Below are 19,216 nucleotides of genomic sequence, written 5' to 3' on the forward strand. Positions count from 1 at the left end.
GGGGATGGGGGTAGGGTGGGGGAAGCCCCCAGACTCTACACTGGTAAACTATTTCCTTCACTTTTGTTGAATTATGTATCTTTTACCTCTAATATATATTTGTTGTGAAGAAAAGAGGGCCTATTTTTCAGCTGAGGACTTATTCCACTTCCTCAGAATGCAAGAAAGATACAAAAAGAGGAAAATTATGACCTAATGCAAAATTTCCTTCAAGGCGTCTATGTTCATTTCATGGTGGGAAGGAGCTGACACAAGGAGACCTGAGCTGCAGGAGAGAAACATATTTCTCTTCCAGCCACGTGGCTTTAAATGCCTCTCCTCAAAGGAGGAACCAGTTGGAACTTACATCTATGCAACTTAAAGAGGTGAAACTTCTCACACATTCAGTGTTTTCAGTGGCTTTTTCTAATGATTAAGTAGTTTGCCTTTAAGGAACATTTTAACATTGTTAACTGTTTTCATTCCAGAGGAAAGAATGTACTTTACACTCTGATATTAACATTATTCCTGAGTATACACCCTTCTCCCCAAGAGATTCAAGCATTACTTTGTATGAACAGATTTCTAGAACATAAAGTCTTATTTAGTATAAAAATAAATTTAAAAAGTAATTACTAATCAATATAGAATTTCTTGACAACCTGTTGTGTATCTGAATTCGGGAAAAATACTATTATCTACTTTTTATTGCAAAATAAAAAATTTAAATTAGATATTTACACAAAGATACTCAGGGTGTCACACCACTATGAAGAATAATTGTGTAACATCATGCCAGTAATATGCTCCTTAGTGAAGACTTTTAGGAAAGACAATTTTGAGAAAAGTGAGTCAGCTTTTTAAAATGGCTTTCTGTATGATTTTAAATTCTATTGGTATATTTTTCAAAGTTTAACAGGAAGTAGCATTTTCCCCCATTTAATGTTACCACCACCTTACCATCTTCTGGTTGTGAAATCTCGTGATTCATTATCATTAGAAAAGTTTAGAAAGTTCTGATGGTATAATGCCTGAATTGGCTTCTCATTGTAATATTCCAGTGGCAAGATACCAACCTATACATATATTTTACACAATGCTTCCGAGACACAAGATTTCCTTCTTTATAACAGTGTTCTTTTCCCTCTATAATTCTCAACATGTTTTACTGAGGAAGAGTGACCTAAAAATCCAGATCACTGAATTTTGTCGGTGAATTTTGCTTAGTGATTGGCTAAGAGATATTTGCACTGATAAGTTTAAGAGTATTGGGGTAATTCACTGGGCCCATTCCCGGAAAAGAAAATACTCTTTTTGAAACTTTTATTCAACAAGTTAACCTGTTAACATTCTAAACTAATGTTTCCTTTTGAACAGAAGTACAAGATGGTAAGCATGAAGCCTAATTTACTGTTTGACAGAGTTTGTTATTCAAAACTAGGCTTCTGTGGCCAACTCTAAGTGGTGGAGGTTTGGAGTAAACCCTCTTGTGGTTTTACAAGTGATTGTCCTTAAAATCTGAGTTTCTTCAGATGAATCCACTTATGCATCAGTGAAGCCCACAGCTTAAGAGTAACCTTCTCACTCCCCATTCTATTTTAACTGAGAGCTAAGAGTAGGTTTAGCCACACGAAAATAGGCTGCACCCATAATGTCATGGTGTTAGGGACATCTGCCAACTATTTCAAAACCTCGAGGGCATTGGCTGGCATCAGTGAAACAAATGGAGTTTAGCTTTGAAAACTGATTTTGTAAGTGCTTCTGTTTCTACTATGCCTCCTGAATCTCATTCAAATACGTTTTGCAATAAGGTGGTTACTGCCTTACTGAGCTCTGAAAAAAGACAAGCACTTTACCTTTTAGAGGAGAAAATGTTCTCATCATATTAGGTTAAGGTCAATTTATGAACCCCAGGTACTTTTCATTTCAGCATAGATTTTTTTCCATCTGTCCCTCGAGCAAGTTCTTTGGCCAAGAAGCACATCTACAAAAACAGATATTTTGTCTGGATTTCCCTAGAGAATAATAAATAATTGAAATTTCTGTGTTTCAAAAATATTTGAAATTATGATCATAGTTTGTGATAAAAGAGACATGAATTTCCATAGGTCCAAAAGTGTTTAGAAAGTATTCTCAAAGAGCTTACATGAGGGATTACACTAGTACTCAATTGGATAGGCTTCTTTTCTTCCATGAAGGGGCACAGAGTGAGTTTTCTTATTAAAAACATGTGTCAAAGATTTTTTTTCTACAATCTATATATTATTTACCACTTAGGAAGATATTTATATATAATTTCCTTCTTGGAAATGGTTAACAGTCCATGTCAATCAAGATAAATCTTAGGATTCAATAATATAAAGCTAATAAAATCAAAATCTGTGTTAAAGTGGAACATGGGAAAATACTGACATTTAAAGTTGCTAGATTGTTTCAACTTTTACAAACCCAGCAACTTATCTATGATGCTAATTTTTTATTGAAAAATAGTTATTGAATCTAGAAGGTATGTTCCTATTAGGCACCTTTATAATTACATTAACCAAATTTTAGTTTATCAGTTTCCAATGAATTCTACTTATTAGTGTACTTTTTAGGTACACCACCCTATCATTTGACAGGTACATACTTAGAATTGATCATTCCTAAAATAATACTTTCAGGGACATAACGCTTAAACCTTTTAGAAAAATTCCAGTAAGATCTGAGTCATAAAGGGTCCCAGCAGGAAACAGAGTGCATACTCAAACAAGAATATTTTGAGAAGGGTTTAATAAAGAGATGTTACAGGTGTTTGGAGAAGGTTTATGAAAATCACAAAGGAGAACACTGCTATCATCTCTAAGCCTGGAGGGGCAAGTTGAAGAAATGGTTACCAGAACCTGGAAGAGAAGCTATGTGTGGAGTAAGCCAACTTGAAAGGAGCTATGAAGGACAAAACCAGTCTGAGGTGACCCCACAGGGAAGGAGTCAGGGAAGAAATATCTCAAATTTACTCTTTACCACTCTGTGATCCATTACCATGTCTTCCATGGGCTAAACTGCACTGCTTAATATGGTAGCCTAGTCACTGATGGCTGCTGAGTAAGTGAAATGTTGTAAGTGTAAAACATACACCAAATTTTGAAAACATAGTATAAAAAGAGAATGTAAAATACATTACTAATTTTACGTTAATCAAAAACAGGAAGGATAATATTTTGGACATGTCACTCCTGGGCATATATCTGGAGGAAACCATAATTTGAAAAGATACATGCACCCCAATGTTCATTGCAGCACTATTTACAATAGCCAAGACATGGAAGCAACCTATCTGTCCATTGACAGAGGAAAGGATAAAGAAGATGTGCTACATATATACATTGGAATATTACTTAGCCATAAAAAAGAATGAAATAATGCCATTTGCAGCCATATGGATGGACCTAGAGATTATCATACTAAATGAAGTAAATCAGACAGAGAAAGACAAATATATATGACATCACTCATATGTGGAATCTAATTTTTAAAAAATGATATAAATGAACTTATTTATAAAACAGAAACAGATGGATTTCAGAAACAAACTTACAGTTATCAAAGGGGAAACATAGTGGGGGGAGGGATAAATCAGGAGCTTGGGATGAACATACACACACTACTATGTATAAGATAGATAACCAACAAGGACCTACTGTATAGCACAGGGAACTCTACTCAGTATTCTGTGATAACCTATATGAGAAGAAAATCTGAAAAAGAATGAATATATGTATAATGGAATCACTTTGCTGTACACCTGAAACTAACACAATATTGTAAATCAACTATACTCCAATAAAATTAAAAAAAAAGTGAGAGACTAAAATATCACATTACTAATTTTACATTAATCAAAAATAAGAAGGATCATATTTTGGACATATGTATTCAAAGTATGTATTATTAAATATTAACATATATTATTAAATACATATTTATCAATATATGTAATGTTTAATATAAGTAATATATAGGATATATTGTTAAAACTGATTTCACCTGTTTCTTGCTATTTTTTAAAATGTGCTACTAGAAAATTTTAAATGATTGGAAAATTATTAAATTTAAAATATATTTATATATCATATCATTTCTCTTGGAGAGCACCAGGATAAACCCACTAGCAGTTAGAGAATGTAGAAGTCTGCTGATTCAGTTAGTGACAGGCCAGCCTTCTATAGTAGAAAGTAGGATGGAGAAGGATGGAGAGTGGACCTCCATCCTGGCTGAGGCTGTAAATAAAGAAAATTAACATCAAAAGATGTACCAGAAGTAAGAGGCTGTATGTGTGTGTATGTGTGTGTTTTGTGTGTGCACGTGCATGATATTTCTATTGTTGACCAGTGGAATAATTTGTTAGCAAACTTGTTAGGACATTTCACCTCATTGAAGACTAGCATTTTTTTTTTTAAAAAAAAACAGCATTGGGAATGGGCCAAATAATAGCTGTGCCGTTTAGAATTGTTTTGAACTTATGTACGTTCCATCTTGCTAAAGTGTAAATACAAACTGAAATTCATATTATGGAAATACCTTTAGTACCTGACAAGTGGAAGACATAATTTAAAATGGTTTTCTGGTATGGTGTTTTGATAAAAAATATTTGATGAAAAACTGGATTAAAATTTTTTGATAAAAAAGATTTGTTTTAAAAAAATCTTCCGTTGAAAAACTTTTGCTTATTGTGAGACAATTATCTACTTATTCAACAGATATTAAGTTGGAGCACCTTCTCTAGTCACCCATTGAGCTTTTCAGTCTAATATGAGGAGATATTTAGCAAGTAAGCAAGCAAACAAATAAATAATATTAATTTCCTAGAGTTTTCTATATCAAGAAGGAAGAAAAACAGGCTAATGTATAATGACTGAAGATTCCTTTTTTAGATTAGGGTGGTGCATTTGTCTTCTACTGCTGTTTAACAGATTAGTATAAGCATAGCAGTTTAAACATTATCGTATGGCTAGCTAGGTCAGAAGTCTGGCACAGTGTGACTGGGTTCTCTGTTCAGGATCTCCCAGGCTAAATCAAGGTGCTGGCTGGGATTCATTCTCATCTGGAGGCTCTGTGAGAATATATGCTTCCAAACTCATTGCTGTTACTGGCAGAATTCAGTTCCTTGCAGTTGTGGGACTGAGGCACTTGTTTCCTTGCAGGCTGTCCTCCAGGGGCTACTCTTCCCTCCCATAGTTTGCCCACATTCTTTGACTTCCTTCATCTTCAAGTCAGCAATAGCATGTGAAATCCTTCTCATGCTTTGAATCTCTGACTTCTACTAATGGCCAGAGAAAATTACCTATTTTTTAAAAGGCTCATATGATGAAGTCAGATCCACCCTGTTAAGCTCCCTATTTTAAGGTCAACAGATTTGGGACCTTGATTCCCTCTCCAAAATCTCTTCACAGTGAGAGCTAGAGTTTGATTTAATAACTGGGAGAAGGCATGTGTGTACACCAGGGCTGGGAATCTTGAGGGGCCATCTTTGCATTCTGCCTACCACAGATGGTTAGGGGAAAAAAGCCTCTCTGATGAGTTTCCATTTGAATTAAGGCCTGGATGATGAGACAGAACCAGTCATAGGAAGGTCTAGGGGGAAAGCATTAGAGCCAGAGAGAATAGCAAAAATCAAGACTCTGAGGCAAGGCAGAGATTTACTTACTCAAGGAGAAGAAAAAAGCCACCAGGATGAGACTGTGGTGTGGGAAAGTGAAAAGAGATGAGGTCAGAAACGCAGACTTCAGGGCTTCCCTGGTGGCCCAGTGGTTAAGAATCCGCCTGCCAATGCAGGGGACATGGGTTCAAGCCCTGGTCTGGGAAGAACCCACATGCCCTGGAGTAACTAAGCCCGTGCACCACAACTACTGAGCCTGTGTTCTAGAGCCCATGAGCCACAACTACTGAGCTCACGTGCCACAACTACTGAAGCCTGTGTGCCTAGAGCCTGTGCTCCACAACAAGAGAAGCCACGACAATGAGAAGCCCGACGAAGCGTAGCCCCCGCTTACCACAACTAGAGAAAGCCCGCACGCAGCAACGAAGACCGAACACAGCCAAAAAAAAAAAAAAAAACCCCAAACAAACAAATAAATAAATAAAAAGGAAAGCAGACTTCAGGTCAAGGGAAGGAATTTTGAATTTACTCTAATCACAATGGTTTAACCTATTGAAGGGTTTGAGTGAGGGATGTTTTCAAATGACTAAAGAAGATCTCTTTTCTGGAGTACCCTCACCAAAATGCACACTTGGTAAAAAAGAATGAAATAATGCCATTTGCAGCAACATGGATGGACCTAGAGATTATCATACTAAGTGAAATAAGTCAGACAGAAAAAGACAAATACCATATGATATCATTTATATGTGAAATTTAAAAGAAACGATACAGGGACTTCCCTGGCGGTCCAGTGGTTAAGACTCTGCCCTTCCACTGCAGGGGGTGAGGCTTTGATCCCTGGTTGGAAAACTAAGATCCCAATCAAAAAACGATACAAATGAACTTATTTACAAAATAGAAACAGACTTGTAGATTTCGAAAACAAACTTACGGTTACCAAAGGGGAAACGTGAGGAGGAGGGATAAATTAAGAGGTTGGGAATAGCATATATACACTACTATATACAAAATAGTTGACAAGGACCTACCGTATAGCACAGGGAACTCTACTCAGTACTGTAATAACCTATATGGGAAAAGAATCTGAAAAAGAATAGGTATATGTATGTGTATAACTAAATCACTTTGCTGTACACCTGAAACTAACACAACATTGTAAATTAACTATACTCCAGTATAAAATAAAAAAAAATTTAAATGCACACTTGGCCAAATTCTGGTGTACAGATTCTTTCCTCATGTTCCATACTTTTTCTGGTGATTTATCATACAAATACCAGATTCTTCTGTTCTTGTCTTAATGAGTACAAGACTTACATTTGAAATCCATTTCGCTGAATTGGTTTTTATAGTTTTGAGTGCTATGATATACCACTGATTATAGTTTTATAAAGTGGATACAAATAAACAAATATTGTAGAGAGAACTTTAAAAATTAAAGCCTTTAATTTCCTCTTTGTGACCACCTAGAGGGGTGGGATAAGGAGGGTGGGAGGGAGGGAGACGCAAGAGGGAAGAGATATGGGAACATATGTATATGTATAACTGATTCACTTTGTTATAAAGCAGAAACTAACACACCATTGTAAAGCAATTATACTCCAATAAAGATGTTAAAAAAAAAAAGTCTTTAATTTCCTGATTGCATAGTCTTTGACTAAAATGCAGTTCAGTCCAATTAATACTAGAAAGATTATTCTTTAAAATCTTATAAGTTTGAGGGAACAATTGAGATTTTCTTTTGCATGAGAAATGCATACGCTTCATCTAGATTTTGAAATCTTTTGATGCGAGAGGCTACTTTTTTTACTTTTGCCACTTGGGTAATTTTGTCTTTTCTGCACCCAACGTGCTGGATCATCTGCATAGTATACCAACAGCCCAGATTTTGAGATGATGTACATTTAAAATTGGGGATTCCTCAAAAAATTATAAAGGGAATATCATTTTAAAAACTCTGAAAGCCTCTGTAAGCATACAGACCACCAAATTCTAGGAGTCAATAAGGGCTGTATACATATATCTATTGTGCAATTGCTGATTTTAAGTATTAGCATTTACCAGAGAAGGACAGACAGTGAACAACCTCTTCAGGGTGTTACATTTTCTATACTTCCCAAAATTTCTATTCTCTTCCTCTTTTTCTAGGCTCCAACCTCTTGTTTATATTCCTCAAGTATCTTCTTGTTCCATCTTCTTCTTCCTTTATTGTCACATAGTCTAGTCTTAATCACCATATTATGCCTTTGCATTACTTTTTAAGTGATCCCAAATATCTAGAAAAATCCTATCTTTCCTTTAAGTTCTTATTGACTTTTTAGCACCTCTACTCTTCCAAGTATCCACAGATATCAGGCCTTCTCTTCCTTTTCCAACATTAAAGCTCAGGTTCAACTAGATCATATTGGAAAACTCTCATATATTTATTGAAGTTTAAACAATTGGTGAGTAGTTTCATGTGTGCAAGGAGTGTCTGTATCTTACCATGGGATAATTGGTTAATTCAAAACACTGAAGATTTAATCATGAAATGTTTAGAACAATCAGATTAGGTGCCAGTCATCCCCGATGCCCCTATGAACTGCCCTGCTCAGGAAAGCAGCACCAGGCTCTATGTGCCAAGTCAGAACTAATTTGACCCAAGCAGGCCCCTGGCCAACTAAGGCCTCAACATAAAAATGCCAATAATCTATAAGAATGACTGGTACAAAAAGTTCTGTCCAATAAGGGTGAGATAATTCACTAAGCCAATCATTCTATCTCCTTTGGAGTTTTGTATGAAGATTTAAGGAAGAATTTCCCAGTAAGCGTAAAAGAGCAGAATGAACAGGGCAGTCAGGAAAAACAGAGATGAAAACAGGAGAAAAACCATATGGTGATAAAGGAGAAAATGATTGACCCCTAAGTGTTTTGGTTATCTATTGCTGTATAACAAATTACCCCCAAACTTAGTGCTTTCAACAAGAGTTTTGTTTGCTCATCTTTCTTTCCCTTCCTCCCTCCCTTCCTCCCTTCTTTCCTTGCTGCGTTGGGTCTTCACTGCTGCATGCAGGCTTTCTCTAGTTGCAGCGTGCAGGGTCTACTCTTTGTTGTGGTGCGTGGGTTTCTCATTGTGGTGGCTTCTCTTGTTGTGGAGCACAGGCTCTAGGCATGCGGGCTTCAGTAGTTGTAGCACGCAGGCTCCGTAGTTGTGGCTTGAGGGCTCTAGAGCACAGGCTCAGTAGTTGTGGTGCACGGGCTTAGTTGTTCCGCAGCATATGGCATCTTCCTGGACTGGTGCTCGAACCCGTGTTCCATGCATTGGCAGGTGGATTCTCAACCACTGTGCCACCAGGGAAGTCTTGCTCATGATTCTTTGGGTCAGGAATTGAGGCAGAGATGGGTTGGGCAGTTTTTCTGCTCCACTTGGCATGTGCTGTCTCATTCACTCATTTGCAATCACCTGGTGGTTAAGCTGGACTGGAAGTTCCAAGCAAGCTTTACTCACATGTATTGCACTTCGGTGCTTCTCCACACGGGTTCTCACCCTCCACAGGGTTAATTCTGGCTTCCTCACATGGTGGTCTCTGGCTAGTTGTACTTCTTACATGGTGGCTGGTTTCTAAGGAGCATTTCAGAGGGGCAAAAGGAGAATACACACATCTTTGAAGACCAGCCTTGAAAGTTATACATCCACTTCTGCCACATTCTGTTTGTCAAAGTGTGTGATAGGGCTAGTTTAGATTCAAGGGGAATCACCTCTTGATGAGCGGTGTAAGAATTTGATGATATCTTTAAGTCACCATATCAGGGTTACTTTAGAGCTAGATGGTTTTCCAGTTCTGAGTCTTTGTACTATGCAAATGGAAGGTCCCAACAGACAGCTCATTTGGGTGGTGGTGGTGAGAATGGGGTGTGTTCAGGGCCACTTGTCATAACTTGCTGATAATCACTACGCTTATTAGTAATGTTTTGTTTAAATCATGCCACATATAGAATATCTCTCCAGTCTAGGGATATAAATAAGAACTTTTAACTTTCTTGAATGCTCTGCAGACAGTTATTTTCTTTGGGATCCCCTTTAAATGTACTAAAAAACTTTTATTAAGTTAATAGAACAATACAAATATAAAACTAAAAAATACAAAACAGATCTTTATGGAAGATTTCGTTTTCTTTTTTCTTCTCTTTTCTTTTTTTTTTTGGCCACACTGCATGGCTTGCAAGAACCCAGGGCACTGCAGTGAAAGCACGGAATCCTAACCACTAGGCCACCAGGGAACTGCCTGGAAGATTTCTTTTAAAATTTGTGCAGGTTTCCCTGGTGGCACAGTGGTTGAGAGTCTGCCTGCAGATGCAGGGGACACGGGTTCATGCCCTGGTCTGGGAGGATCCCACATGCCACGGAGTGGCTGGGCCTGTGAGCCATGGCAGCTGGGCCTGCGCGTCCGGAGCCTGTGCTCCGCAACGGGAGAGGCCACAACAGTGAGAGGCCTGTGTACCACAAAAAAAAAAAAAATTTGTACAGAGGAGCAAAAAAAGGCATCTGGCCTCAGAGTATGAGGTATAATAGGAGTAAATCTGTGTGGAAGAGGGGCTATTACAAGGATTAGACATTTATTTTAGTGTGTCCCATTAATCAAGTGAGTGTACATGTAACACATACGAGTAAATTCCTTTTTGATCTATCTGAAATGACAAGGGCTTTTCAGAATAAATGCTGTTTTTACTGTTCATGGGATAGAAGTGTATTCAGCATTCATATAGCATGTGTCTTAGGCTCCTGGCAGAGTGGCGGAGGGGGCAGGAGGGCAGGAGGTGGGCAGGAGGCACATGCAGTGGCTAAACTAGAGTGACCTAGGGTGAAAGAGATACCCCTGTTAATTTCTGGTAAATAAAACCCAAGGCACTTGAGGACAAGAGAAAAGTTACATTAGGGCTAGAAGACTTCTACTTTGGCCTTTTCTTTTTTTTACAAATAATTCTAAGAGAGGTTAAGAAACCTCTCTTAGAATTATCATAATTCTTATTATCTTATTATCATAATTATCATAATCATAATTCCTTGGATACAGCCATTTGACTTCACGTATCTACCACACCATATCTTCAAGTAACATTTTCCACTTTCCAAAGATCAAATCTGGTCCTGTCACCGTTTATGAGATCTACTTCCCTTGTGTTTCCTTTTAAGGAAGGCCTTGATGTTGATTTTAGAACCATTGCACCTGTTTTAAATCAGATTTTCTCAACCTTTCATGTGAAGATGGTGATTCATTAGGTCTGAGATAGTGTAGGTTTCACAGGCTCCCAAGTGATGTTAACGATGCTTGTCTATGGGCCAAACTTTTAATCTCAAGGAGTTAGGTCATTAGGGCATCGAAACTTGTCCCTAAAATACCAGTGGAAATTACCAGGAAATTAATAGTAGGTATAAATGCCAAATGAATTCTACTTTCCTAGGCTAGTCAAAGATTTATTCATTTACTCAAGAGATATCTATCAAGAGCTTATGCACTTTGGCCATAGATTATACATATATATTATACATACATATATACATATATTTTCCAGAAATAGACTCTCTTACTCTACCAGTATATTGTTCAAGTTCCTAGAATTTAGAAAAACTTTTGGAGACTACTTTCAGTGAAATTTTGCTCCAAAATAAAATATTTTACCAATCAAATAAGTGGAAAAACATTTTCACTTTTAGTCCATAGAGGAAAGCCAGCTTATACTGTATGGTACTTGACCTTGTTAAATGTGCACAGAATGCTTTTTGTGACACTTATGCTACGATCGCTTGGTTTGCTTCCGCAGCTGCTCCATGTGGTCTTTTGTGACATAACCCAGGTCAGGTTGACCTGCCAAATAACTAACATTGCCAAGTGCCAACCAGAAAGAGTGAACTGAATTATTTGGTACTGCCTTCTCTCATCGCACGGGCAACAACCTCAGCATTTATTAATCCAATGAGATGCTCACTTTATAATTAACCTGGGAGCTCCATCAAATGTCTAATTGTACCTCTGACAGCAAGAGAGTGAGCTTTGCTGAGCCTTGAAACTCTCTCAACAGATCCTCAGGAGGTGCAGCTTTGTAGCTACCAGTTGGTGGCTGCAAGATTAAAAAAAAAAAAAAAAATTGCAGTCACGCTATTGCAACAGTGATTGCCCCAGCCTCTCCTTTCAGTTAATGAGGTGTTGAAAGTTCAAGACCTAAGTTATTTGTGGAACTAACAAGAACTAAAAGAATACTACTTGCTGAAATGAAGACTTTAGGATTTAAAGGTTATTCACAATCATTCTATCAGGACTGTATTTTGGATGCATTTACTAGATTACTAAGATTTATTTATTTGTGCATATCTTTTGATCACATAAAGTGTAAGCTACTTACGAGCCAAAATAGTGCCACCTGTTTCTATACAGTCTCACTGTGTGTTTCAGCACAGTGCCACTGTGCTGATATACAGCCTTGTTCATTTTAAGTGCCCAGAACTGCTTGGTGAGTAATAACAGGATGCAATTCTGCGTGCTTATCTTCTTCTATTATTTACATATTTTATTAGCATCAAATTTTCTGCTGATTCCAAAGAGAAATTCTTGGCCCACTTCTCGCCTTCTTGAATGTGGCTGAATTAGACAATTAGAGCAGTCTCTCAAAGAACTTTGGATGAATTCCCATGATTCCATAATTGACTTTTCTAGAGAAACAAAGGGATGCAGATTATCTAAAATGTCTCAGTGTCTTCTGGGGGACTTCAACCCTGAATGTTGGTATTGTGAATACAGCAAGAGGCATTAGGGATGTGGCCTCTTCCAGCATTGGTTCCAGGAGGACCAAAATTTACTCTTCAGTTTCCCCTCAATCACATATATTCTGCAGGACTCAAGAATTAACATGTCTGGGTATAAATTTGTAAAGTTTTTCCTGTAACATCTCCCACAACTCTAGTATTATATTATTGAATAGTATATCTTAGATGGTGACAGAATTAGGACCTTAAAGATGTCTTCAAGGAACATTACCCATTAATATTCTGGCTATATTATAAATGAGTCCAAATACAGAACCAAGACCTATAATGTTAAAAGATGTTCCTTATTCTGACCATCCCTAGACCCAACAGCTTGTTGTGTAAAAGTGGCAGATTAAAGAGAACAACAGCAATCCCTGATGTTCGCCTAGCATTGCTGTACGCCAGGCACTGTGCTAACAACCTTATATGCAGCAACTCACTTAATCTTCATGATAACCCTATAAAGTAGGTACAATTTTTACCCACTTTACAGATGGGGAAACAAAGGTGCAGAAAGATATTAACAAATATTCCCAAGGATTTTCAACTAGTACACACAAAACAGATTCAAGCCCAGATTTACCTCACTCTAGAGCCCTTATTCTAGCCTCTGGTATACTATGTGGCCCTTCTAAACTGAGCTTCCTCTAAACGACAAATAGAAATAGAAGTTTACCAGTACCAAAATCACATTGTAAAGTTGAAAACCTAAGATAAATGCTCTCATCAAACTGGCATATTAGTTTGTCTAACCTTGTAACTATTGTTTTCCTGTCTTGAGGTGTTTTTATATCAGAATAGGCTGAGGAGTAATGGGGATTCAATATAATTTCATATGGACAGTCTGCAGCAGAAGTGGAGGGAGAATTTATATTTATTGATATCCCCAAAGTTGTATTCAATTTAGTAGGCTTTGCTGCATGCGTGCCCTAAACTATTCAAACTATTCAGAGAGCAATTAAACTTAAGTCTACTCTCATAACAAGAACAACAGGGTTTTGAAAGGATAAACCCTGCACTCATCCTGGTTATAAACCAACAGATCAGCGTCCCCTTGTGCTTCATGACTTTACATAGTTGAATCAAAATGTAGGTGCAATTGTTAATTCTATGTACCTGGCACTGCAGGCGTTTTTCCTTCTTTCTGTATAGTCTTAGGATTTGCGAAATATTTTATGTACTTAATGTTGATGTGCATCATGTCATAATTGTTGAGCATTTTCTTTCTTTTTCCTCTTTCTCTCTCTCTCTCTCTCTCTCTTTTTGTTAGTGTAAGTATCTGCAGTGACAATCTTGTTATACATAACTCACCTTTCCTTCCTTCCTCCTTTCTTTCTCTCTCTCCTTTCCTTCCTTCTTCCCTCACCTCCTTTTCCCATACTTCTCTCTCTCTTTCATTAAGATACATTGTGAAAAGTGATAACAGGAAAAGAATATTTTTGCAACTCTTGAAACCTCTTGCCAAATTATTTACCAAAAATGCTGTACCAATTTATGCTGAAGTCAGCAATTTCTGGGAGCACCATTTCTTCTTCTCTTTGCCAGAATTGTTCATTATAATTTTAAACTTAAAGTAGTGATAGAATGCTTCATCATTAGGAAAAAATTCCAACTTTTTGGAGGGTTCCCTTTAAAGTTTTTCACCTTTTATATTGTTGGAGAGGTTAATTTTTTGATAATTAAAAAATGCTCAATAAGGACTTCCTTGGTTATCCAGTGGTTAAGACTCCATACTCCCAATGCAGGGGGCCCAGGTTCAAACCCTGTTCAGGGAACTACATCTCACATGCCACAACTGAAAGAGCCCATGTGCCACAGCTAAAGATCCAACGTGCCGCATCTAAGAGCCGGTGCAGCCAAATAAATAAAATAAATAAATATTTTTTTAAAATGCTCAATGAATAACCAGAATCCGTTTATTCTCCATCATCCATATCTTCCCAAGAGATATGAACTATATGGCTCTATATGTCAAATTATCCCTCCTGATTTGTCCACTCAAGACTTTACACTGCTACCTCAGTCCAGGAGAAGAAATTCCCCTAGCTAGCTTTATTCTCACCACAGGCTGAATTTGCATTTAGAGGTTCCCATTTTCTTTCTCTCGATGTTACCCAATAGATACCACAAAATAACTGGCAGTAGAGAACTCGTGGCTCTAATTACAAGGAGAGCACTAACCTCCAAAGAACCTGGTGTTCTGATGTGTGATCTAATCAGTAACTACTGATTCAGTTTCACACATTCCTCCTTTGATAAAGTTCTAGGGGAGGAGGGGGAGGGTGGACAAGGGTCAAACATGGCTGAAAACTCCTTTTATGGTAAGCAATATTACAACTTATTTATTCAAACGTTATGTGTAAATAATGACTTTTTAAAATTTTGAGAATCTTTTTTTATTTTGCAAAATGTCAAACCTACAGTCAAATTACAAGAATAATACAATGAACACTTGAAGACTCTTCACCTACATTCACGGATTGCCAACATTTTGCCGCATTTATTCTGTCTCCTTTTTGTTATATAACATTTTCCCCCTGAACAAGTTGCGACTAAGCAAGCTGCATCTTATCATTTTACTTACCCCTAAATACTCGAGGATATATCTCTTAATAATGAGACATTCTCCTACATAACCACAATCTTATCACCATTCAGTTAATTTATCACTGACACAATACTGTTGTCTAACATACAGTCTATACCCAAATTTCCCCTATTGTGCCAATTGCTTTATAACTTTAAAAAAAATAGGATTTTATTCAGAATCATATATTTCTTTAGTCTCCTTTAACCTAGAACAGTTTCTCAGTCTTTTTTTTTTTTTTTTAATCTTTCATGACATTGACATTTTTGACGATTCTAGGCCTCTCTCCACCCTATTTTTTATGTTTTGGAATAAGGAAGCTGTCTTTCTGTCATATCAATATGCTTTTGACATCACTTCTCTGTTTTCTTTTTTTGTTTATTTCTGGCTGAGCCATGCAGCCTGTGGGATCTTAGTTCCCCAACCAGGGATTGAACTGAGCCCTAGGAATGAAAGCGCGGTGTCCTAACAACAGGACCTCCAGGGAATCCCCATCTGTGTGTCTTTCTTTCATGTCTTCCTCCTGACCACCACGTCTCTGTATTATATCTTTATTTATATAGAAAGTCCCTTTCTTCTCTTTCATCAGTTTTTTTTTCTTAACCAACTTTTCCCCTTCCCTGTAGGCACTCATCTGTTTCCTTGAGATAATACTATTTTTAAAACTTTAATTGGTTTGGTATTATTTGTCTTCTTTCTGACTCTTTAGCACCGCCCTTCAAGATTATGTGCTCCCTGCAAAGACAACTCTTTGTTTTACAAATATTTTCTAAAAGTGTAATTTAAATTCTCCTTTAAGAGTTCCGCTTGCTTTCTTTTATCTCTCCAGCTGTCTTTCCTTTATGTAGCTCTTAACTGAAGTCCTTATTTTCCAAGTTGCCCTAAACTAGAAGTTTATGTGTATTAAAATTATGCTCATTTAGATAGAGTATAATATGCTATCCTTGATTCTTTGGTAGAAAAACTCATTTTGTCGTATTTCTGGTTCGAAACTCACGAGATTCTATGTTAGTTAACACAAACCTTGATTTAAAGTTTAAAAGAAGGAAAATCAGCTTAACGTACCTAAGCAAACATACCTATTGAAAAATGGCTGTTAAAAAATTGCATCCCTATTGTTTCAAGATAATCAAATACAGACTCATTTGTAAGACCTGGAGGGACCTTAGAGATTAAGAATTTACTCCCCTCAGTCTTCAGATAAGGAAATTGAGAGCCCAAATCTTTTAAGGTTATGATCAATTGGTGGCAGAGACAACCATCATAACCTGATTCTCAGTTCAGAATGATTTCTTTTGCTCTCACTGTGTTCAGTTTAATGTTTTCCTAGAACTAGGATTCAGATGTACAACAGAATCACTGTAAAACACTTGGAAATGGGTGACAGCGAAATGTTAAGAGGGCCAGTCCCAACCTCATTAGCTGTAGCCACTGATTGCTTTAAAAATATAGTCTTTATTTTTCTTTGGTAGAAAGGAAAGTTTGCTTTATTTTGGGTGGTGGGTGGGGTGCGAGTAGGGGGAGGGCGTACGGACAATCAGGGGGCAAGAGTTTTTATAGACAGAGGGAGGGGGCTACATGCAGAAGCAGCACAGTCAGCTCTGATAGTCGTCTTGAAATTGGTCACGCGGTGGTCTGATCGGCGTCATCTTGATTGTTTTAAGTACAGTTAATCTTCAGTTCCAGGGTCAGTTTGTTCCCATTTCCTTGAGGTCAATTCTTGGAACTGTGGCAGCTTATGTCATGGCTACACGCTGGTCATCATGTAGTTAACTTCTTCCACCTGGTGGGGATTTCAGTATCTACAAGACAGCTCCCAGGATATGGCTCAGAATATGATCTATAGCCCTTGAGACGGAACTAAAGGTCCTTAACTATGCTTAATGACTAAACTATTATTATTGAGTCTCGTTGGACTGTTTTCCTTTATTTCTGTATTTCCTCACTTCTCTGATTAAACTTATTCTTTGGCTAAATTTTTTTTTTCACAGACAAAAGGCAGGCAGAGGACATGAGGAGGAAGGACCATAGGGTCCTGCTCCATTTCATTTGTATATATCTTCTTAAAGGAAAGCACATTTTCATATTATTTTATTTTAATTTTAAATATTTATTTATTTATTTGGCTGTGCCACGTGGCTTGCAGGATCTTGGTTCTCCAACCAGGGATCAAACCTGGGCCCTCGGCGGTGAGAGTGTGGAGTCCTAACCACTGGACCGCCAGGGAAATCCCTTCATATTATTTTATATGTTGCCTTTTAAATATGTCTTGGGAAGTGTCCCTTATTGGTACATCTAGAGCTTCCTCATCTTTTTGGATAGCTGTATACTATTTCATTATATAGATGTACCATATTTCTTTTTTAAAAAAATATTTATTTATTTAGTCTGTGCCAGGTCTTAGTTGCAACATGCAGGATCTGTGTTGCTGCATGTTTAGTTGTAGCATGTGGATCTTTAGTTGCGGCATGCAGACTGATTGGTTTAAAAATATAGTCTTGCTTTCACGGCTATAGCTACAGACTTAACATTTATTGAATTATTGCTTTGTACCGGGCACTGGTCTAGGTATTTACACGCATTCATTCATTTAATCTTTAAATATCCGTAAAAGTTGGCTTATTATTGTCCCCATTTTACAAATGCAAAAACTGAGGCACAGAGAGCTTGAGTAACTTGTCTAAGGTTATTTGTGGATTATGTAGAATGGGCTGCAAACTCATTCAGTATGTTTTTGGGGTTATGCACCTAACCATTATGATACCGCCTCTCTTAGTCTTAAGAGTTTCAAACACAAATGCCAGTTGTATTTTTCCACTGAAATGGAAACTGAGGCATACATATGTTTAAATGCTTTATTATTTTTATCCAGTCAATGAAATGCCAAACTACCTTTGCCTCAAACTGAGATTTCCCTGATATCACAAATGTGCCGTATGCTTCATTCTAAGAAGATTGTGGGTGAAATCCTGGTAAAAAACAGGAATTTTATCTACAGCTCCATTGATTTGTTTTATTATTTCTTCTTGCCAATGTGAATTAGCAGGATTGCTGTCTGCAGTTTGTGTTCTATCATTCCTGATGATGGAATTGTTTTTTGTCCTTATGCAGAACCAAGTCACTTGAATCTGCTAGAGACCAGATATTTATAACTAATTAACACTCTCCTTTTAAAAGTAGAAAATAATACTAAGCTAAACTCTGCATTTATGATTCATTTAATCATCTTCATTAAAGTGGTAACAATGTCAGTATGGCTATTACTATAAAAGAATTTTTAAAAAGGTTATTAAGACTAGAAATAAAGTCAATGACTAAGTAGATAATAGAAAATTGAATTTTTGGCTAAGAGTATGATATATGAACTAAATTATCAATTGGAGTTGACCTAACAACAGAACAAATTTTGAGCTGATGACTTAAGTCTTGAATGTTTCAGACACCTCTGGAAAGACGAACTGTAGTATACCATACTTGCTGAATAATGTATGACACCATAGTGACCCTCTGTTAAATTTAAGGCAAACAGGAAATGATACTTAAAAAGTTGGAAGAACTGGGCTAAATTTCATGAGGTTGTGCTTCTGTCTGCCTCCTTCTCAGCTACGTGTTGGCTAACAGATGAAGAATACCTCAAGAGAGAAGAGGCACAGGGCCTCCTGAGACTGGCTAGGGACTTGAAGGCTTACCTTGAGCTAGGTTTGACACTAACACATAATTTTTCCTGGCATTCTGGGGAATGAGAATGGTCACTAACAACTTAGAATGACTACTTATACAAAGCCCACTGGCGTCTCTAATAAAATTCCCCCTACTGTTTTGGGGGATAGACTACACAGCACTTAATTACAGCTGCTGGGCCAGAATGTAAGTCAGCCAAGACCTTATCTCAATAGCGTGTCTTGCTTGAAAAATGAAGTGTAAGAGTGAAGCTCAGGAAGAGTGCATGGCTGAGCACGTTTCTGGAAAAAAGACTTGGATAGACACAGGAAAAGAGAGTAATAGGAGAGGAGAATGCCAAATATAACCTTCTTTTATGGTCTAGACATTATTAAAATTCCAGAAGCATACCACATGTCCATCATAAATTCAATAGGGAAACTTATGTGTGATTCTAAACATGTAAGGTAGGACCACATTTGGTTGAGAAGATTTATTGTTGAAGAGCATCGAATTGTGAGTTTGTTGTCCGTGGCAAAGGCCAGGGATATACCCTAACACAAGC

This window comes from Pseudorca crassidens, chromosome 4 (assembly GCF_039906515.1).
Source record: "Pseudorca crassidens isolate mPseCra1 chromosome 4, mPseCra1.hap1, whole genome shotgun sequence".
Lineage (NCBI taxonomy): Eukaryota > Metazoa > Chordata > Mammalia > Artiodactyla > Delphinidae > Pseudorca > Pseudorca crassidens.